Raw genomic sequence first — 22901 nt, 5'->3', positions numbered from 1 at the left:
CTGCTCTTCCAATATTTGAACCGTGTGATTGTGTACATTTTGCCTGGCCTCTCTCTTCTTCCAGTTATGAGATGCCATAGCTTAGGGAAGTTGTCTAACCTCTCTTTGCTTCCACTTTTGAGCTGTGTGATAGACAGGATAGGCAACTTGTCTAAGATCACACAGCTCCAAAACGTAAGGACAAAGAGGACAGGCAACAGGATGAGGATCGCAAAGCTCAGAAGAGGAAGCACAGACAAGTTCGACAACTTCCCGAAGATATGACAGCTCATAAGTGGAAACACACAGAGCTAGAGAAATTCGTTAGGGTCACCCAGGTCACATATGGAAGCCCAGAGAGGTTAGGTCACTTTCCTCAGATGACAGAGCTCACTCATAGAAGCAGAGTGGTCAGGCAACGTACCTCAGAACACACAGATCAGAAGAGGAAGCGGAGAGAGGTCAGATGTGGAAGGTCAGACCACTCAGGTCAGGTCGCACAGCCCATCACTGGAAGCATGGACAGGTCTGGCAACCTGCGTGGCCTCACACAGGCTCAGAAGTGGAAACAGAGAGGTTGAGAAACCTACCTGTGATCACACAAATCAGAAGTGGAAGCACAGAGAGCTCAGACCACTTCATTCAGCTCACAGAGCTCTATGTTGGAAGCCCAGAGAGGTTAAGCAACTTACCTCAGATCACACAGCTCCTAAGTAGAAGCAGAGACAGGTCGGGGAAATTGCCTAAAATCACACACCTTCCACATGGAAGCACAGACAGTTCGGGCAACTTTCCTAAAATCACAGAGCTCAGATATGGAAGAAGAGACTGGTCTGGCAACTTGCCAAGTTAACAGACCTCTGAAGACAAAGCAGGGAGAGGCCATCCAGCCTCCTTAAGGTCACCCAACTCAGATGTGGAAACACAGAGAGGACAGACCACTTAATTCAGGTCACAGAGCTCAGACGTGGAAGCACAGAGAGGTTAGGCAACTTGCCTCATATCTCACAGCTCTTGGATGGAAGCACAGAGAGGTCAGGAAACTTGCCGAAAATCACATACCTCAGAAGTGGAAACACAAGTGGTTGGTCACCTTGCCTACCAGCGTACACAGCTCTTCAGTGGAAGCACAGAGAGGTCAGGAAATGTTCCTAGGATCATGTAGAAGCGAGTCGGAAGCAGAGAGAGGTCAAGCAACATACCTAAGATCACACATCTCACACGTGGAAGCCCAGAGACGTCAGACCACTCAGGTAAGGTCACACAGCCCATCCCTGGAAGCATGGAGAGGTCTGGCAATCTGCCTGGCCTCACACAGCTCAGAAGTGGAAACAGAGAGGTTCAGAAACTTACCTGAGATCACACAAATCACAAGTGGAAGCACACAGAGCTCAGACCACTTCATTCCCGTCACCGAGCTCGACGTTGGAAGCACAGAGAGGTTAAGCAACTTACCTAAGATCACACAGCTCATAAGCAGAAGCACAAAGAGGTCAGGAAACTCGCTTAAGGTCACAAACCTCAGAAGCGGAAGCACAGAGAAGTTAGGGAACTTGTGTAACATCACACAGCTCAACAGTGGAAGCACAGAGAGGTTTGGCAGTTTGCCTAATCTCACACAGCTCTTGGACGGAAGCACGGAGAGGTCAGGAAACTTGCCTAAGATCACATATGTCAGAGGTGAAAACACAAGCGGTTGATCACCTCGCCTAGCAGCGTACACAACTCTTAAGTGGAAGCACAGGGAGGTGAGGAAATGTTCCTAAGATCATGGAGAACCGGGTTGGAAGCACAGAGAGGTCAAGCAAATAGCCTAAGAACACACAGCACCTAAGTGGAAGCACAGAGTGGTTCGGCACGTAGCCTAATAGCACGTGGCTCAGAAGTGGAACCACGGAGAGGTTAGGCAACTTGACTCAGATAACACAGCTCAAAAATGGGAGCACAAGGAGGGCAGGATGCTTGCTTATGATCACCCAGCTCAGAAGTGGAAGCACATACAAGTTAGGCAACATGACTAACATCATACAGCTCATAAGTAGGAGCACAGACAGGTCGGGCAACTTGCCTGGGATCACACAGCTCAAAAGTGGAAGCAGAGAGAGGTTAGACAACTTCCCTAAGATATGACAGCTCATAACTGGAAGAACAGAGAGGCCAGGCAAAATGTATCACCTAACACGGTTCAAATATTGGAAGAGCAGTGATGTTAGGCAACTTTCCTAAGATCACAGAGCTCACTTACGGAAGCAGAGTAGTCAGAAAACTTGCCTAGTTAACACAGCTCTGAAGAGGAAGCGGGGAGAGGTCAGGCAGTCTCGCTAAACTCACCCAGTTCAGATGTGGATGCACAGAGAGGTCAGACCACTTACGGAATGACACAGACATCAGAAGTGGAAGCACAGAGAGGTCAGGCACCTTGCCTAAGATCACACAGCTCTTTGTTGGAAGCACAGAGAGGTCAGCCAACTTGGCGAAGATCACACATCTCAGAAGTGAAGGCACAGAACATTCGTCACCTTGCCTACCAGCACACAGCTCCTAAGTCGAAGCACAGAGAGCTGAGGAAATGTTCCCAAGATCATGTAGCTCGAGCTAGAAGCATCAAAGTCAGGTAGTGTGGCCCAAGATCAGAGAGGTCTTAAGGGGAAGCACAGAGAGGTTAGAAACTTTACTGAAGATCACACAGCTCAGACCTAGAAGTGATTTGAGCGAGACTGCCTGACCTCCCCCTGCTTCCTCTTCAGAGCTGTGTTAACTAGGCAAGTTGTCTGACCACTCTGCTTCCGTAAGTGAGCTCTGGGATCTCAGGAAAGGTGCCTAACATCACTGCTCTTCCAATATTTGAACCGTGTGATTGTGTACATTTTGCCTGGCCTCTCTCTTCTTCCAGTTATGAGATGCCATAGCTTAGGGAAGTTGTCTAACCTCTCTTTGCTTCCACAGCTCAAAAGAGCTGTGTGATAGACAGGATAGGCAACTTGTCTAAGATCACACAGCTCCAAAACGTAAGGACAAAGAGGACAGGCAACAGGATGAGGATCACAAAGCTCAGAAGAGGAAGCACAGACAAGTTCGACAACTTCCCGAAGATATGACAGCTCATAAGTGGAAACACACAGAGCTAGAGAAATTCGTTAGGGTCACCCAGGTCACATATGGAAGCCCAGAGAGGTTAGGTCACTTTCCTCAGATGACAGAGCTCACTCATAGAAGCAGAGTGGTCAGGCAACGTACCTCAGAACACACAGATCAGAAGAGGAAGCGGAGAGAGGTCAGATGTGGAAGGTCAGACCACTCAGGTCAGGTCGCACAGCCCATCACTGGAAGCATGGACAGGTCTGGCAACCTGCGTGGCCTCACACAGGCTCAGAAGTGGAAACAGAGAGGTTGAGAAACCTACCTGTGATCACACAAATCAGAAGTGGAAGCACAGAGAGCTCAGACCACTTCATTCAGCTCACAGAGCTCTATGTTGGAAGCCCAGAGAGGTTAAGCAACTTACCTCAGATCACACAGCTCCTAAGTAGAAGCAGAGACAGGTCGGGGAAATTGCCTAAAATCACACACCTTCCACATGGAAGCACAGACAGTTCGGGCAACTTTCCTAAAATCACAGAGCTCAGATAGGGAAGAAGAGACTGGTCTGGCAACTTGCCAAGTTAACAGACCTCTGAAGACAAAGCAGGGAGAGGCCATCCAGCCTCCTTAAGGTCACCCAACTCAGATGTGGAAACACAGAGAGGACAGACCACTTAATTCAGGTCACAGAGCTCAGACGTGGAAGCACAGAAAGGTTAGGCAACTTGCCTCATATCTCACAGCTCTTGGATGGAAGCACAGAGAGGTCAGGAAACTTGCCGAAAATCACATACCTCAGAAGTGGAAACACAAGTGGTTGGTCACCTTGCCTACCAGCGTACATAGCTCTTCAGTGGAAGCACAGAGAGGTCAGGAAATGTTCCTAGGATCATGTAGAAGCGATTCGGAAGCAGAGAGGGGTCAAGCAACATACCTAAGATCACACATCTCACACGTGGAAGCCCAGAGACGTCAGACCACTCAGGTAAGGTCACACAGCCCATCCCTGGAAGCATGGAGAGGTCTGGCAATCTGCCTGGCCTCACACAGCTCAGAAGTGGAAACAGAGAGGTTCAGAAACTTACCTGAGATCACACAAATCACAAGTGGAAGCACACAGAGCTCAGACCACTTCATTCCCGTCACCGAGCTCGACGTTGGAAGCACAGAGAGGTTAAGCAACTTACCTAAGATCACACAGCTCATAAGCAGAAGCACAAAGAGGTCAGGAAACTCGCTTAAGGTCACAAACCTCAGAAGCGGAAGCACAGAGAAGTTAGGGAACTTGTGTAACATCACACAGCTCAACAGTGGAAGCACAGAGAGGTTTGGCAGTTTGCCTAATCTCACACAGCTCTTGGACGGAAGCACGGAGAGGTCACGAAACTTGCCTAAGATCACATATGTCAGAGGTGAAAACACAAGCGGTTGATCACCTCGCCTAGCAGCGTACACAACTCTTAAGTGGAAGCACAGGGAGGTGAGGAAATGTTCCTAAGATCATGGAGAACCGGGTTGGAAGCACAGAGAGGTCAAGCAAATAGCCTAAGAACACACAGCACCTAAGTGGAAGCACAGAGTGGTTCGGCACGTAGCCTAATAGCACGTGGCTCAGAAGTGGAACCACGGAGAGGTTAGGCAACTTGACTCAGATAACAGAGCTCAAAAATGGGAGCACAAGGAGGGCAGGATGCTTGCTTATGATCACCCAGCTCAGAAGTGGAAGCACATACAAGTTAGGAAACATGACTAACATCATACAGCTCATAAGTAGGAGCACAGACAGGTCGGGCAACTTGCCTGGGATCACACAGCTCAAAAGTGGAAGCAGAGAGAGGTTAGACAACTTCCCTAAGATATGACAGCTCATAACTGGAAGAACAGAGAGGCCAGGCAAAATGTATCACCTAACACGGTTCAAATATTGGAAGAGCAGTGATGTTAGGCAACTTTCCTAAGATCACAGAGCTCACTTACGGAAGCAGAGTAGTCAGAAAACTTGCCTAGTTAACACAGCTCTGAAGAGGAAGCGGGGAGAGGTCAGGCAGTCTCGCTAAACTCACCCAGTTCAGATGTGGATGCACAGAGAGGTCAGACCACTTACGGAATGACACAGACATCAGAAGTGGAAGCACAGAGAGGTCAGGCACCTTGCCTAAGATCACACAGCTCTTTGTTGGAAGCACAGAGAGGTCAGCCAACTTGGCGAAGATCACACATCTCAGAAGTGGAGGCACAGAACATTCGTCACCTTGCCTACCAGCACACAGCTCCTAAGTCGAAGCACAGAGAGCTGAGGAAATGTTCCCAAGATCATGTAGCTCGAGCTAGAAGCATCGAAGTCAGGTAGTGTGGCCTAAGATCAGAGAGGTCTTAAGGGGAAGCACAGAGAGGTTACAAACTTTACTGAAGAGCACACAGCTCAGACCTAGAAGTGATTTGAGCGAGACTGCCTGACCTCCCCCTGCTTCCTCTTCAGAGCTGTGTTAACTAGGCAAGTTGTCTGACCACTCTGCTTCCGTAATAGAGCTCTGGGATCTCAGGAAAGGTGCCTAACATCACTGCTCTTCCAATATTTGAACCGTGTGATTGTGTACATTTTGCCTGGCCTCTCTCTTCTTCCAGTTATGAGATGCCATAGCTTAGGGAAGTTGTCTAACCTCTCTTTGCTTCCACTTTTGAGCTGTGTGATAGACAGGATAGGCAACTTGTCTAAGATCACACAGCTCCAAAACGTAAGGACAAAGAGGACAGGCAACAGGATGAGGATCGCAAAGCTCAGAAGAGGAAGCACAGACAAGTTCGACAACTTCCCGAAGATATGACAGCTCATAAGTGGAAACACACAGAGCTAGAGAAATTCGTTAGGGTCACCCAGGTCACATATGGAAGCCCAGAGAGGTTAGGTCACTTTCCTCAGATGACAGAGCTCACTCATAGAAGCAGAGTGGTCAGGCAACGTACCTCAGAACACACAGATCAGAAGAGGAAGCGGAGAGAGGTCAGATGTGGAAGGTCAGACCACTCAGGTCAGGTCGCACAGCCCATCACTGGAAGCATGGACAGGTCTGGCAACCTGCGTGGCCTCACACAGGCTCAGAAGTGGAAACAGAGAGGTTGAGAAACCTACCTGTGATCACACAAATCAGAAGTGGAAGCACAGAGAGCTCAGACCACTTCATTCAGCTCACAGAGCTCTATGTTGGAAGCCCAGAGAGGTTAAGCAACTTACCTCAGATCACACAGCTCCTAAGTAGAAGCAGAGACAGGTCGGGGAAATTGCCTAAAATCACACACCTTCCACATGGAAGCACAGACAGTTCGGGCAACTTTCCTAAAATCACAGAGCTCAGATATGGAAGAAGAGACTGGTCTGGCAACTTGCCAAGTTAACAGACCTCTGAAGACAAAGCAGGGAGAGGCCATCCAGCCTCCTTAAGGTCACCCAACTCAGATGTGGAAACACAGAGAGGACAGACCACTTAATTCAGGTCACAGAGCTCAGACGTGGAAGCACAGAGAGGTTAGGCAACTTGCCTCATATCTCACAGCTCTTGGATGGAAGCACAGAGAGGTCAGGAAACTTGCCGAAAATCACATATCTCAGAAGTGGAAACACAAGTGGTTGGTCACCTTGCCTACCAGCGTACACAGCTCTTCAGTGGAAGCACAGAGAGGTCAGGAAATGTTCCTAGGATCATGTAGAAGCGAGTCGGAAGCAGAGAGGGGTCAAGCAACATACCTAAGATCACACATCTCACACGTGGAAGCCCAGAGACGTCAGACCACTCAGGTAAGGTCACACAGCCCATCCCTGGAAGCATGGAGAGGTCTGGCAATCTGCCTGGCCTCACACAGCTCAGAAGTGGAAACAGAGAGGTTCAGAAACTTACCTGAGATCACACAAATCACAAGTGGAAGCACACAGAGCTCAGACCACTTCATTCCCGTCACCGAGCTCGACGTTGGAAGCACAGAGAGGTTAAGCAACTTACCTAAGATCACACAGCTCATGAGCAGAAGCACAAAGAGGTCAGGAAACTCGCTTAAGGTCACAAACCTCAGAAGCGGAAGCACAGAGAAGTTAGGGAACTTGTGTAACATCACACAGCTCAACAGTGGAAGCACAGAGAGGTTTGGCAGTTTGCCTAATCTCACACAGCTCTTGGACGGAAGCACGGAGAGGTCAGGAAACTTGCCTAAGATCACATATGTCAGAGGTGAAAACACAAGCGGTTGATCACCTCGCCTAGCAGCGTACACAACTCTTAAGTGGAAGCACAGGGAGGTGAGGAAATGTTCCTAAGATCATGGAGAACCGGGTTGGAAGCACAGAGAGGTCAAGCAAATAGCCTAAGAACACACAGCACCTAAGTGGAAGCACAGAGTGGTTCGGCACGTAGCCTAATAGCACGTGGCTCAGAAGTGGAACCACGGAGAGGTTAGGCAACTTGACTCAGATAACACAGCTCAAAAATGGGAGCACAAGGAGGGCAGGATGCTTGCTTATGATCACCCAGCTCAGAAGTGGAAGCACATACAAGTTAGGCAACATGACTAACATCATACAGCTCATAAGTAGGAGCACAGACAGGTCGGGCAACTTGCCTGGGATCACACAGCTCAAAAGTGGAAGCAGAGAGAGGTTAGACAACTTCCCTAAGATATGACAGCTCATAACTGGAAGAACAGAGAGGCCAGGCAAAATGTATCACCTAACACGGTTCAAATATTGGAAGAGCAGTGATGTTAGGCAACTTTCCTAAGATCACAGAGCTCACTTACGGAAGCAGAGTAGTCAGACAACTTGCCTAGTTAACACAGCTCTGAAGAGGAAGCGGGGAGAGGTCAGGCAGTCTCGCTAAACTCACCCAGTTCAGATGTGGATGCACAGAGAGGTCAGACCACTTATGGAATGACACAGACATCAGAAGTGGAAGCACAGAGAGGTCAGGCAACTTGCCTAAGATCACACAGCTCTTTGTTGGAAGCACAGAGAGGTCAGCAAACTTGGCGAAGATCACACATCTCAGAAGTGGAGGCACAGAACATTCGTCACCTTGCCTACCAGCACACAGCTCCTAAGTCGAAGCACAGAGAGGTGAGGAAATGTTCCCAAGATCATGTAGCTCGAGCTAAAAGCCTCGAAGTCAGGTAGTGTGGCCTAAGATCAGAGAGGTCTTAAGGGGAAGCACAGAGAGGTTAGAAACTTTACTGAAGGGCACACAGCTCAGACCTAGAAGTGATTTGAGCGAGACTGCCTGACCTCCCCCTGCTTCCTCTTCAGAGCTGTGTTAACTAGGCAAGTTGTCTGACCACTCTGCTTCCGTAAGTGAGCTCTGGGATCTCAGGAAAGGTGCCTAACATCACTGCTCTTCCAATATTTGAACCGTGTGATTGTGTACATTTTGCCTGGCCTCTCTCTTCTTCCAGTTATGAGATGCCATAGCTTAGGGAAGTTGTCTAACCTCTCTTTGCTTCCACTTTTGAGCTGTGTGATAGACAGGATAGGCAACTTGTCTAAGATCACACAGCTCCAAAACGTAAGGACAAAGACGACAGGCAACAGGATGAGGATCGCAAAGCTCAGAAGAGGAAGCACAGACAAGTTCGACAACTTCCCGAAGATATGACAGCTCATAAGTGGAAACACACAGAGCTAGAGAAATTCTTTAGGGTCACCCAGGTCACATATGGAAGCCCAGAGAGGTTAGGTCACTTTCCTAAGATGACAGAGCTCACTCATAGAAGCAGAGTGGTCAGGCAACGTACCTCAGAACACACAGATCAGAAGAGGAAGCGGAGAGAGGTCAGATGTGGAAGGTCAGACCACTCAGGTCAGGTCGCACAGCCCATCACTGGAAGCATGGAGAGGTCTGGCAATCTGCCTGGCCTCACACAGCTCAGAAGTGGAAACAGAGAGGTTCAGAAACTAACCTGAGATCACACAAATCACAAGTGGAAGCACACAGAGCTCAGATCACTTCATTCCCGTCACCGAGCTCGACGTTGGAAGCACAGAGAGGTCAGCAAACTTGGCGAAGATCACACATCTCAGAAGTGGAGGCACAGAACATTCGTCACCTTGCCTACCAGCACACAGCTCCTAAGTCGAAGCACAGAGAGCTGAGGAAATGTTCCCAAGATCATGTAGCTCGAGCTAGAAGCATCGAAGTCAGGTAGTGTGGCCTAAGATCAGAGAGGTCTTAAGGGGAAGCAGAGAGAGGTTAGAAACTTTACTGAAGAGCACACAGCTCAGACCTAGAAGTGATTTGAGCGAGACTGCCTGACCTCCCCCTGCTTCCTCTTCAGAGCTGTGTTAACTAGGCAAGTTGTCTGACCACTCTGCTTCCGTAAGTGAGCTCTGGGATCTCAGGAAAGGTGCCTAACATCACTGCTCTTCCAATATTTGAACCGTGTGATTGTGTACATTTTGCCTGGCCTCTCTCTTCTTCCAGTTATGAGATGCCATAGCTTAGGGAAGTTGTCTAACCTCTCTTTGCTTCCACTTTTGAGCTGTGTGATAGACAGGATAGGCAACTTGTCTAAGATCACACAGCTCCAAAACGTAAGGACAAAGAGGACAGGCAACAGGATGAGGATCGCAAAGCTCAGAAGAGGAAGCACAGACAAGTTCGACAACTTCCCGAAGATATGACAGCTCATAAGTGGAAACACACAGAGCTAGAGAAATTCGTTAGGGTCACCCAGGTCACATATGGAAGCCCAGAGAGGTTAGGTCACTTTCCTCAGATGACAGAGCTCACTCATAGAAGCAGAGTGGTCAGGCAACGTACCTCAGAACACACAGATCAGAAGAGGAAGCGGAGAGAGGTCAGATGTGGAAGGTCAGACCACTCAGGTCAGGTCGCACAGCCCATCACTGGAAGCATGGACAGGTCTGGCAACCTGCGTGGCCTCACACAGGCTCAGAAGTGGAAACAGAGAGGTTGAGAAACCTACCTGTGATCACACAAATCAGAAGTGGAAGCACAGAGAGCTCAGACCACTTCATTCAGCTCACAGAGCTCTATGTTGGAAGCCCAGAGAGGTGAAGCAACTTACCTCAGATCACACAGCTCCTAAGTAGAAGCAGAGACAGGTCGGGGAAATTGCCTAAAATCACACACCTTCCACATGGAAGCACAGACAGTTCGGGCAACTTTCCTAAAATCACAGAGCTCAGATAGGGAAGAAGAGACTGGTCTGGCAACTTGCCAAGTTAACAGACCTCTGAAGACAAAGCAGGGAGAGGCCATCCAGCCTCCTTAAGGTCACCCAACTCAGATGTGGAAACACAGAGAGGACAGACCACTTAATTCAGGTCACAGAGCTCAGACGTGGAAGCACAGAGAGGTTAGGCAACTTGCCTCATATCTCACAGCTCTTGGATGGAAGCACAGAGAGGTCAGGAAACTTGCCGAAAATCACATACCTCAGAAGTGGAAACACAAGTGGTTGGTCACCTTGCCTACCAGCGTACACAGCTCTTCACTGGAAGCACAGAGAGGTCAGGAAATGTTCCTAGGATCATGTAGAAGCGAGTCGGAAGCAGAGAGAGGTCAAGCAACATACCTAAGATCACACATCTCACACGTGGAAGCCCAGAGACGTCAGACCACTCAGGTAAGGTCACACAGCCCATCCCTGGAAGCATGGAGAGGTCTGGCAATCTGCCTGGCCTCACACAGCTCAGAAGTGGAAACAGAGAGGTTCAGAAACTTACCTGAGATCACACAAATCACAAGTGGAAGCACACAGAGCTCAGACCACTTCATTCCCGTCACCGAGCTCGACGTTGGAAGCACAGAGAGGTTAAGCAACTTACCTAAGATCACACAGCTCATAAGCAGAAGCACAAAGAGGTCAGGAAACTCGCTTAAGGTCACAAACCTCAGAAGCGGAAGCACAGAGAAGTTAGGGAACTTGTGTAACATCACACAGCTCAACAGTGGAAGCACAGAGAGGTTTGGCAGTTTGCCTAATCTCACACAGCTCTTGGACGGAAGCACGGAGAGGTCAGGAAACTTGCCTAAGATCACATATGTCAGAGGTGAAAACACAAGCGGTTGATCACCTCGCCTAGCAGCGTACACAACTCTTAAGTGGAAGCACAGGGAGGTGAGGAAATGTTCCTAAGATCATGGAGAACCGGGTTGGAAGCACAGAGAGGTCCAGCAAATAGCCTAAGAACACACAGCACCTAAGTGGAAGCACAGAGTGGTTCGGCACGTAGCCTAATAGCACGTGGCTCAGAAGTGGAACCACGGAGAGGTTAGGCAACTTGACTCAGATAACACAGCTCAAAAATGGGAGCACAAGGAGGGCAGGATGCTTGCTTATGATCACCCAGCTCAGAAGTGGAAGCACATACAAGTTAGGCAACATGACTAACATCATACAGCTCATAAGTAGGAGCACAGACAGGTCGGGCAACTTGCCTGGAATCACACAGCTCAAAAGTGGAAGCAGAGAGAGGTTAGACAACTTCCCTAAGATATGACAGCTCATAACTGGAAGAACAGAGAGGCCAGGCAAAATGTATCACCTAACACGGTTCAAATATTGGAAGAGCAGTGATGTTAGGCAACTTTCCTAAGATCACAGAGCTCACTTACGGAAGCAGAGTAGTCAGACAACTTGCCTAGTTAACACAGCTCTGAAGAGGAAGCGGGGAGAGGTCAGGCAGTCTCGCAAAACTCACCCAGTTCAGATGTGGATGCACAGAGAGGTCAGACCACTTACGGAATGACACAGACATCAGAAGTGGAAGCACAGAGAGGTCAGGCACCTTGCCTAAGATCACACAGCTCTTTGCTGGAAGCACAGAGAGGTCAGCCAACTTGGCGAAGATCACACATCTCAGAAGTGGAGGCACAGAACATACGTCACCTTGCCTACCAGCACACAGCTCCTAAGTCGAAGCACAGAGAGCTGAGGAAATGTTCCCAAGATCATGTAGCTCGAGCTAGAAGCATCGAAGTCAGGTAGTGTGGCCTAAGATCAGAGAGGTCTTAAGGGGAAGCACAGAGAGGTTAGAAACTTTACTGAAGAGCACACAGCTCAGACCTAGAAGTGATTTGAGCGAGACTGCCTGACCTCCCCCTGCTTCCTCTTCAGAGCTGTGTTAACTAGGCAAGTTGTCTGACCACTCTGCTTCCGTAAGTGAGCTCTGGGATCTCAGGAAAGGTGCCTAACATCACTGCTCTTCCAATATTTGAACCGTGTGATTGTGTACATTTTGCCTGGCCTCTCTCTTCTTCCAGTTATGAGATGCCATAGCTTAGGGAAGTTGTCTAACCTCTCTTTGCTTCCACTTTTGAGCTGTGTGATAGACAGGATAGGCAACTTGTCTAAGATCACACAGCTCCAAAACGTAAGGACAAAGAGGACAGGCAACAAGATGAGGATCGCAAAGCTCAGAAGAGGAAGCACAGACAGGTTCGACAACTTCCCGAAGATATGACAGCTCATAAGTGGAAACACACAGAGCTAGAGAAATTCGTTAGGGTCACCCAGGTCACATATGGAAGCCCAGAGAGGTTAGGTCACTTTCCTCAGATGACAGAGCTCACTCATAGAAGCAGAGTGGTCAGGCAACGTACCTCAGAACACACAGATCAGAAGAGGAAGCGGAGAGAGGTCAGATGTGGAAGGTCAGACCACTCAGGTCAGGTCGCACAGCCCATCACTGGAAGCATGGACAGGTCTGGCAACCTGCGTGGCCTCACACAGGCTCAGAAGTGGAAACAGAGAGGTTGAGAAACCTACCTGTGATCACACAAATCAGAAGTGGAAGCACAGAGAGCTCAGACCACTTCATTCAGCTCACAGAGCTCTATGTTGGAAGCCCAGAGAGGTGAAGCAACTTACCTCAGATCACACAGCTCCTAAGTAGAAGCAGAGACAGGTCGGGGAAATTGCCTAAAATCACACACCTTCCACATGGAAGCACAGACAGTTCGGGCAACTTTCCTAAAATCACAGAGCTCAGATAGGGAAGAAGAGACTGGTCTGGCAACTTGCCAAGTTAACAGACCTCTGAAGACAAAGCAGGGAGAGGCCATCCAGCCTCCTTAAGGTCACCCAACTCAGATGTGGAAACACAGAGAGGACAGACCACTTAATTCAGGTCACAGAGCTCAGACGTGGAAGCACAGAGAGGTTAGGCAACTTGCCTCATATCTCACAGCTCTTGGATGGAAGCACAGAGAGGTCAGGAAACTTGCCGAAAATCACATACCTCAGAAGTGGAAACACAAGTGGTTGGTCACCTTGCCTACCAGCGTACACAGCTCTTCACTGGAAGCACAGAGAGGTCAGGAAATGTTCCTAGGATCATGTAGAAGCGAGTCGGAAGCAGAGAGAGGTCAAGCAACATACCTAAGATCACACATCTCACACGTGGAAGCCCAGAGACGTCAGACCACTCAGGTAAGGTCACACAGCCCATCCCTGGAAGCATGGAGAGGTCTGGCAATCTGCCTGGCCTCACACAGCTCAGAAGTGGAAACAGAGAGGTTCAGAAACTTACCTGAGATCACACAAATCACAAGTGGAAGCACACAGAGCTCAGACCACTTCATTCCCGTCACCGAGCTCGACGTTGGAAGCACAGAGAGGTTAAGCAACTTACCTAAGATCACACAGCTCATAAGCAGAAGCACAAAGAGGTCAGGAAACTCGCTTAAGGTCACAAACCTCAGAAGCGGAAGCACAGAGAAGTTAGGGAACTTGTGTAACATCACACAGCTCAACAGTGGAAGCACAGAGAGGTTTGGCAGTTTGCCTAATCTCACACAGCTCTTGGACGGAAGCACGGAGAGGTCAGGAAACTTGCCTAAGATCACATATGTCAGAGGTGAAAACACAAGCGGTTGATCACCTCGCCTAGCAGCGTACACAACTCTTAAGTGGAAGCACAGGGAGGTGAGGAAATGTTCCTAAGATCATGGAGAACCGGGTTGGAAGCACAGAGAGGTCAAGCAAATAGCCTAAGAACACACAGCACCTAAGTGGAAGCACAGAGTGGTTCGGCACGTAGCCTAATAGCACGTGGCTCAGAACTGGAACCACGGAGAGGTTAGGCCACTTGACTCAGATAACACAGCTCCAAAATGGGAGCACAAGGAGGGCAGGATGCTTGCTTATGATCACCCAGCTCAGAAGTGGAAGCACATACAAGTTAGGCAACATGACTAACATCATACAGCTCATAAGTAGGAGCACAGACAGGTCGGGCAACTTGCCTGGGATCACACAGCTCAAAAGTGGAAGCAGAGAGAGGTTAGACAACTTCCCTAAGATATGACAGCTCATAACTGGAAGAACAGAGAGGCCAGGCAAAATGTATCACCTAACACGGTTCAAATATTGGAAGAGCAGTGATGTTAGGCAACTTTCCTAAGATCACAGAGCTCACTTACGGAAGCAGAGTAGTCAGACAACTTGCCTAGTTAACACAGCTCTGAAGAGGAAGCGGGGAGAGGTCAGGCAGTCTCGCTAAACTCACCCAGTTCAGATGTGGATGCACAGAGAGGTCAGACCACTTACGGAATGACACAGACATCAGAAGTGGAAGCACAGAGAGGTCAGGCACCTTGCCTAAGATCACACAGCTCTTTGTTGGAAGCACAGAGAGGTCAGCAAACTTGGCGAAGATCACACATCTCAGAAGTGGAGGCACAGAACATTCGTCAGCTTGCCTACCAGCACACAGCTCCTAAGTCGAAGCACAGAGAGCTGAGGAAATGTTCCCAAGATCATGTAGCTCGAGCTAGAAGCCTCGAAGTCAGGTAGTGTGGCCTAAGATCAGAGAGGTCTTAAGGGGAAGCACAGAGAGGTTAGAAACTTTACTGAAGAGCACACAGCTCAGACCTAGAAGTGATTTGAGCGAGACTGCCTGACCTCCCCCTGCTTCCTCTTCAGAGCTGTGTTAACTAGGCAAGTTGTCTGACCACTCTGCTTCCGTAAGTGAGCTCTGGGATCTCAGGAAAGGTGCCTAACATCACTGCTCTTCCAATATTTGAACCGTGTGATTGTGTACATTTTGCCTGGCCTCTCTCTTCTTCCAGTTATGAGATGCCATAGCTTAGGGAAGTTGTCTAACCTCTCTTTGCTTCCACTTTTGAGCTGTGTGATAGACAGGATAGGCAACTTGTCTAAGATCACACAGCTCCAAAACGTAAGGACAAAGAGGACAGGCAACAGGATGAGGATCGCAAAGCTCAGAAGAGGAAGCACAGACAAGTTCGACAACTTCCCGAAGATATGACAGCTCATAAGTGGAAACACACAGAGCTAGAGAAATTCGTTAGGGTCACCCAGGTCACATATGGAAGCCCAGAGAGGTTAGGTCACTTTCCTCAGATGACAGAGCTCACTCATAGAAGCAGAGTGGTCAGGCAACGTACCTCAGAACACACAGATCAGAAGAGGAAGCGGAGAGAGGTCAGATGTGGAAGGTCAGACCACTCAGGTCAGGTCGCACAGCCCATCACTGGAAGCATGGACAGGTCTGGCAACCTGCGTGGCCTCACACAGGCTCAGAAGTGGAAACAGAGAGGTTGAGAAACCTACCTGTGATCACACAAATCAGAAGTGGAAGCACAGAGAGCTCAGACCACTTCATTCAGCTCACAGAGCTCTATGTTGGAAGCCCAGAGAGGTGAAGCAACTTACCTCAGATCACACAGCTCCTAAGTAGAAGCAGAGACAGGTCGGGGAAATTGCCTAAAATCACACACCTTCCACATGGAAGCACAGACAGTTCGGGCAACTTTCCTAAAATCACAGAGCTCAGATATGGAAGAAGAGACTGGTCTGGCAACTTGCCAAGTTAACAGACCTCTGAAGACAAAGCAGGGAGAGGCCATCCAGCCTCCTTAAGGTCACCCAACTCAGATGTGGAAACACAGAGAGGACAGACCACTTAATTCAGGTCACAGAGCTCAGACGTGGAAGCACAGAGAGGTTAGGCAACTTGCCTCATATCTCACAGCTCTTGGATGGAAGCACAGAGAGGTCAGGAAACTTGCCGAAAATCACATACCTCAGAAGTGGAAACACAAGTGGTTGGTCACCTTGCCTACCAGCGTACACAGCTCTTCAGTGGAAGCACAGAGAGGTCAGGAAATGTTCCTAGGATCATGTAGAAGCGAGTCGGAAGCAGAGAGAGGTCAAGCAACATACCTAAGATCACACATCTCACACGTGGAAGCCCAGAGACGTCAGACCACTCAGGTAAGGTCACACAGCCCATCCCTGGAAGCATGGAGAGGTCTGGCAATCTGCCTGGCCTCACACAGCTCAGAAGTGGAAACAGAGAGGTTCAGAAACTTACCTGAGATCACACAAATCACAAGTGGAAGCACACAGAGCTCAGACCACTTCATTCCCGTCACCGAGCTCGACGTTGGAAGCACAGAGAGGTTAAGCAACTTACCTAAGATCACACAGCTCATAAGCAGAAGCACAAAGAGGTCAGGAAACTCGCTTAAGGTCACAAACCTCAGAAGCGGAAGCACAGAGAAGTTAGGGAACTTGTGTAACATCACACAGCTCAACAGTGGAAGCACAGAGAGGTTTGGCAGTTTGCCTAATCTCACACAGCTCTTGGACGGAAGCACGGAGAGGTCAGGAAACTTGCCTAAGATCACATATGTCAGAGGTGAAAACACAAGCGGTTGATCACCTCGCCTAGCAGCGTACACAACTCTTAAGTGGAAGCACAGGGAGGTGAGGAAATGTTCCTAAGATCATGGAGAACCGGGTTGGAAGCACAGAGAGGTCAAGCAAATAGCCTAAGAACACACAGCACCTAAGTGGAAGCACAGAGTGGTTCGGCACGTAGCCTAATAGCACGTGGCTCAGAAGTGGAACCACGGAGAGGTTAGGCAACTTGACTCAGATAACACAGCTCAAAAATGGGAGCACAAGGAGGGCAGGATGCTTGCTTATGATCACCCAGCTCAGAAGTGGAAGCACATACAAGTTAGGCAACATGACTAACATCATACAGCTCATAAGTAGGAGCACAGACAGGTCGGGCAACTTGCCTGGGATCACACAGCTCAAAAGTGGAAGCAGAGAGAGGTTAGACAACTTCCCTAAGATATGACAGCTCATAACTGGAAGAACAGAGAGGCCAAGCAAAATGTATCACCTAACACGGTTCAAATATTGGAAGAGCAGTGATGTTAGGCAACTTTCCTAAGATCACAGAGCTCACTTACGGAAGCAGAGTAGTCAGACAACTTGCCTAGTTAACACAGCTCTGAAGAGGAAGCGGGGAGAGGTCAGGTAGTCTCGCTAAACTCACCCAGTTCAGATGTGGATGCACAGAGAGGTCAGACCACTTACGGAATGACACAGACATCAGAAGTGGAAGCACAGAGAGGTCAGGCACCTTGCCTAAGATCACACAGCTCTTTGTTGGAAGCACAGAGAGGTCAGCCAACTTGGCGAAGATCACACATCTCAGAAGTGGAGGCACAGAACATTCGTCACCTTGCCTACCAGCACACAGCTCCTAAGTCGAAGCACAGAGAGGTGAGGAAATGTTCCCAAGATCATGTAGCTCGAGCTAGAAGCATCGAAGTCAGGTAGTGTGGCCTAAGATCAGAGAGGTCTTAAGGGGAAGCACAGAGAGGTTAGAAACTTTACTGAAGAGCACACAGCTCAGACCTAGAAGTGATTTGAGCGAGACTGCCTGACCTCCCCCTGCTTCCTCTTCAGAGCTGTGTTAACTAGGCAAGTTGTCTGACCACTCTGCTTCCGTAAGTGAGCTCTGGGATCTCAGGAAAGGTGCCTAACATCACTGCTCTTCCAATATTTGAACCGTGTGATTGTGTACATTTTGCCTGGCCTCTCTCTTCTTCCAGTTATGAGATGCCATAGCTTAGGGAAGTTGTCTAACCTCTCTTTGCTTCCACTTTTGAGCTGTGTGATAGACAGGATAGGCAACTTGTCTAAGATCACACAGCTCCAAAACGTAAGGACAAAGAGGACAGGCAACAAGATGAGGATCGCAAAGCTCAGAAGAGGAAGCACAGACAAGTTCGACAACTTCCCGAAGATATGACAGCTCATAAGTGGAAACACACAGAGCTAGAGAAATTCGTTAGGGTCACCCAGGTCACATATGGAAGCCCAGAGAGGTTAGGTCACTTTCCTCAGATGACAGAGCTCACTCATAGAAGCAGAGTGGTCAGGCAACGTACCTCAGAACACACAGATCAGAAGAGGAAGCGGAGAGAGGTCAGATGTGGAAGGTCAGACCACTCAGGTCAGGTCGCACAGCCCATCACTGGAAGCATGGACAGGTCTGGCAACCTGCGTGGCCTCACACAGGCTCAGAAGTGGAAACAGAGAGGTTGAGAAACCTACCTGTGATCACACAAATCAGAAGTGGAAGCACAGAGAGCTCAGACCACTTCATTCAGCTCACAGAGCTCTATGTTGGAAGCCCAGAGAGTTTAAGCAACTTACCTCAGATCACACAGCTCCTAAGTAGAAGCAGAGACAGGTCGGGGAAATTGCCTAAAATCACACACCTTCCACATGGAAGCACAGACAGTTCAGGCAACTTTCCTAAAATCACAGAGCTCAGATATGGAAGAAGAGACTGGTCTGGCAACTTGCCAAGTTAACAGACCTCTGAAGACAAAGCAGGGAGAGGCCATCCAGCCTCCTTAAGGTCACCCAACTCAGATGTGGAAACACAGAGAGGACAGACCACTTAATTCAGGTCACAGAGCTCAGACGTGGAAGCACAGAGAGGTTAGGCAACTTGCCTCATATCTCACAGCTCTTGGATGGAAGCACAGAGAGGTCAGGAAACTTGCCGAAAATCCATACCTCAGAAGTGGAAACACAAGTGGTTGGTCACCTTGCCTACCAGCGTACACAGCTCTTCAGTGGAAGCACAGAGAGGTCAGGAAATGTTCCTAGGATCATGTAGAAGCGTGTCGGAAGCAGAGAGAGGTCAAGCAACATACCTAAGATCACACATCTCACACGTGGAAGCCCAGAGACGTCAGACCACTCAGGTAAGGTCACACAGCCCATCCCTGGAAGCATGGAGAGGTCTGGCAATCTGCCTGGCCTCACACAGCTCAGAAGTGGAAACAGAGAGGTTCAGAAACTTACCTGAGATCACACAAATCACAAGTGGAAGCACACAGAGCTCAGACCACTTCATTCCCGTCACCGAGCTCGACGTTGGAAGCACAGAGAGGTTAAGCAACTTACCTAAGATCACACAGCTCATAAGCAGAAGCACAAAGAGGTCAGGAAACTCGCTTAAGGTCACAAACCTCAGAAGCGGAAGCACAGAGAAGTTAGGGAACTTGTGTAACATCACACAGCTCAACAGTGGAAGCACAGAGAGGTTTGGCAGTTTGCCTAATCTCACACAGCTCTTGGACGGAAGCACGGAGAGGTCAGGAAACTTGCCTAAGATCACATATGTCAGAGGTGAAAACACAAGCGGTTGATCACCTCGCCTAGCAGCGTACACAACTCTTAAGTGGAAGCACAGGGAGGTGAGGAAATGTTCCTAAGATCATGGAGAACCGGGTTGGAAGCACAGAGAGGTCAAGCAAATAGCCTAAGAACACACAGCACCTAAGTGGAAGCACAGAGTGGTTCGGCACGTAGCCTAATAGCACGTGGCTCAGAAGTGGAACCACGGAGAGGTTAGGCAACTTGACTCAGATAACACAGCTCAAAAATGGGAGCACAAGGAGGGCAGGATGCTTGCTTATGATCACCCAGCTCAGAAGTGGAAGCACATACAAGATAGGCAACATGACTAACATCATACAGCTCATAAGTAGGAGCACAGGCAGGTCAGGCAACTTGCCTGGGATCACACAGCTCAAAAGTGGAAGCAGAGAGAGGTTAGACAACTTCCCTAAGATATGACAGCTCATAACTGGAAGAACAGAGAGGCCAGGCAAAATGTATCACCTAACACGGTTCAAATATTGGAAGAGCAGTGATGTTAGGCAACTTTCCTAAGATCACAGAGCTCACTTACGGAAGCAGAGTAGTCAGACAACTTGCCTAGTTAACACAGCTCTGAAGAGGAAGCGGGGAGAGGTCAGGCAGTCTCGCTAAACTCACCCAGTTCAGATGTGGATGCACAGAGAGGTCAGACCACTTACGGAATGACACAGACATCAGAAGTGGAAGCACAGAGAGGTCAGGCACCTTGCCTAAGATCACACAGCTCTTTGTTGGAAGCACAGAGAGGTCAGCCAACTTGGCGAAGATCACACATCTCAGAAGTGGAGGCACAGAACATTCGTCAGCTTGCCTACCAGCACACAGCTCCTAAGTCGAAGCACAGAGAGCTGAGGAAATGTTCCCAAGATCATGTAGCTCGAGCTAGAAGCATCGAAGTCAGGTAGTGTGGCCTAAGATCAGAGAGGTCTTAAGGGGAAGCACAGAGAGGTTAGAAACTTTACTGAAGAGCACACAGCTCAGACCTAGAAGTGATTTGAGCGAGACTGCCTGACCTCCCCCTGCTTCCTCTTCAGAGCTGTGTTAACTAGGCAAGTTGTCTGACCACTCTGCTTCCGTAAGTGAGCTCTGGGATCTCAGGAAAGGTGCCTAACATCACTGCTCTTCCAATATTTGAACCGTGTGATTGTGTACATTTTGCCTGGCCTCTCTCTTCTTCCAGTTATGAGATGCCATAGCTTAGGGAAGTTGTCTAACCTCTCTTTGCTTCCACTTTTGAGCTGTGTGATAGACAGGATAGGCAACTTGTCTAAGATCACACAGCTCCAAAACGTAAGGACAAAGAGGACAGGCAACAGGATGAGGATCGCAAAGCTCAGAAGAGGAAGCACAGACAAGTTCGAAAACTTCCCGAGGATATGACAGCTCATAAGTGGAAACACACAGAGCTAGAGAAATTCGTTAGGGTCACCCAGGTCACATATGGAAGCCCAGAGAGGTTAGGTCACTTTCCTCAGATGACAGAGCTCACTCATAGAAGCAGAGTGGTCAGGCAACGTACCTCAGAACACACAGATCAGAAGAGGAAGCGGAGAGAGGTCAGATGTGGAAGGTCAGACCACTCAGGTCAGGTCGCACAGCCCATCACTGGAAGCATGGACAGGTCTGGCAACCTGCGTGGCCTCACACAGGCTCAGAAGTGGAAACAGAGAGGTTGAGAAACCTACCTGTGATCACACAAATCAGAAGTGGAAGCACAGAGAGCTCAGACCACTTCATTCAGCTCACAGAGCTCTATGTTGGAAGCCCAGAGAGGTGAAGCAACTTACCTCAGATCACACAGCTCCTAAGTAGAAGCAGAGACAGGTCGGGGAAATTGCCTAAAATCACACACCTTCCACATGGAAGCACAGACAGTTCGGGCAACTTTCCTAAAATCACAGAGCTCAGATAGGGAAGAAGAGACTGGTCTGGCAACTTGCCAAGTTAACAGACCTCTGAAGACAAAGCAGGGAGAGGCCATCCAGCCTCCTTAAGGTCACCCAACTCAGATGTGGAAACACAGAGAGGACAGACCACTTAATTCAGGTCACAGAGCTCAGACGTGGAAGCACAGAGAGGTTAGGCAACTTGCCTCATATCTCACAGCTCTTGGATGGAAGCACAGAGAGGTCAGGAAACTTGCCGAAAATCACATACCTCAGAAGTGGAAACACAAGTGGTTGGTCACCTTGCCTACCAGCGTACACAGCTCTTCAGTGGAAGCACAGAGAGGTCAGGAAATGTTCCTAGGATCATGTAGAAGCGAGTCGGAAGCAGAGAGAGGTCAAGCAACATACCTAAGATCACACATCTCACACGTGGAAGCCCAGAGACGTCAGACCACTCAGGTAAGGTCACACAGCCCATCCCTGGAAGCATGGAGAGGTCTGGCAATCTGCCTGGCCTCACACAGCTCAGAAGTGGAAACAGAGAGGTTCAGAAACTTACCTGAGATCACACAAATCACAAGTGGAAGCACACAGAGCTCAGACCACTTCATTCCCGTCACCGAGCTCGACGTTGGAAGCACAGAGAGGTTAAGCAACTTACCTAAGATCACACAGCTCATAAGCAGAAGCACAAAGAGGTCAGGAAACTCGCTTAAGGTCACAAACCTCAGAAGCGGAAGCACAGAGAAGTTAGGGAACTTGTGTAACATCACACAGCTCAACAGTGGAAGCACAGAGAGGTTTGGCAGTTTGCCTAATCTCACACAGCTCTTGGACGGAAGCACGGAGAGGTCAGGAAACTTGCCTAAGATCACATATGTCAGAGGTGAAAACACAAGCGGTTGATCACCTCGCCTAGCAGCGTACACAACTCTTAAGTGGAAGCACAGGGAGGTGAGGAAATGTTCCTAAGATCATGGAGAACCGGGTTGGAAGCACAGAGAGGTCAAGCAAATAGCCTAAGAACACACAGCACCTAAGTGGAAGCACAGAGTGGTTCGGCACGTAGCCTAATAGCACGTGGCTCAGAAGTGGAACCACGGAGAGGTTAGGCAACTTGACTCAGATAACACAGCTCAAAAATGGGAGCACAAGGAGGGCAGGATGCTTGCTTATGATCACCCAGCTCAGAAGTGGAAGCACATACAAGTTAGGCAACATGACTAACATCATACAGCTCATAAGTAGGAGCACAGACAGGTCGGGCAACTTGCCTGGGATCACACAGCTCAAAAGTGGAAGCAGAGAGAGGTTAGACAATTTCCCTAAGATATGACAGCTCATAACTGGAAGAACAGAGAGGCCAAGCAAAATGTATCACCTAACACGGTTCAAATATTGGAAGAGCAGTGATGTTAGGCAACTTTCCTAAGATCACAGAGC

Source organism: Giraffa tippelskirchi, chromosome X (assembly GCF_054371585.1).
Source record: "Giraffa tippelskirchi isolate mGirTip1 chromosome X, T2T-mGirTip1v1.2.pri, whole genome shotgun sequence".
Classification (NCBI taxonomy): domain Eukaryota; kingdom Metazoa; phylum Chordata; class Mammalia; order Artiodactyla; family Giraffidae; genus Giraffa; species Giraffa tippelskirchi.
This window is presented reverse-complemented; position numbering follows the sequence as displayed.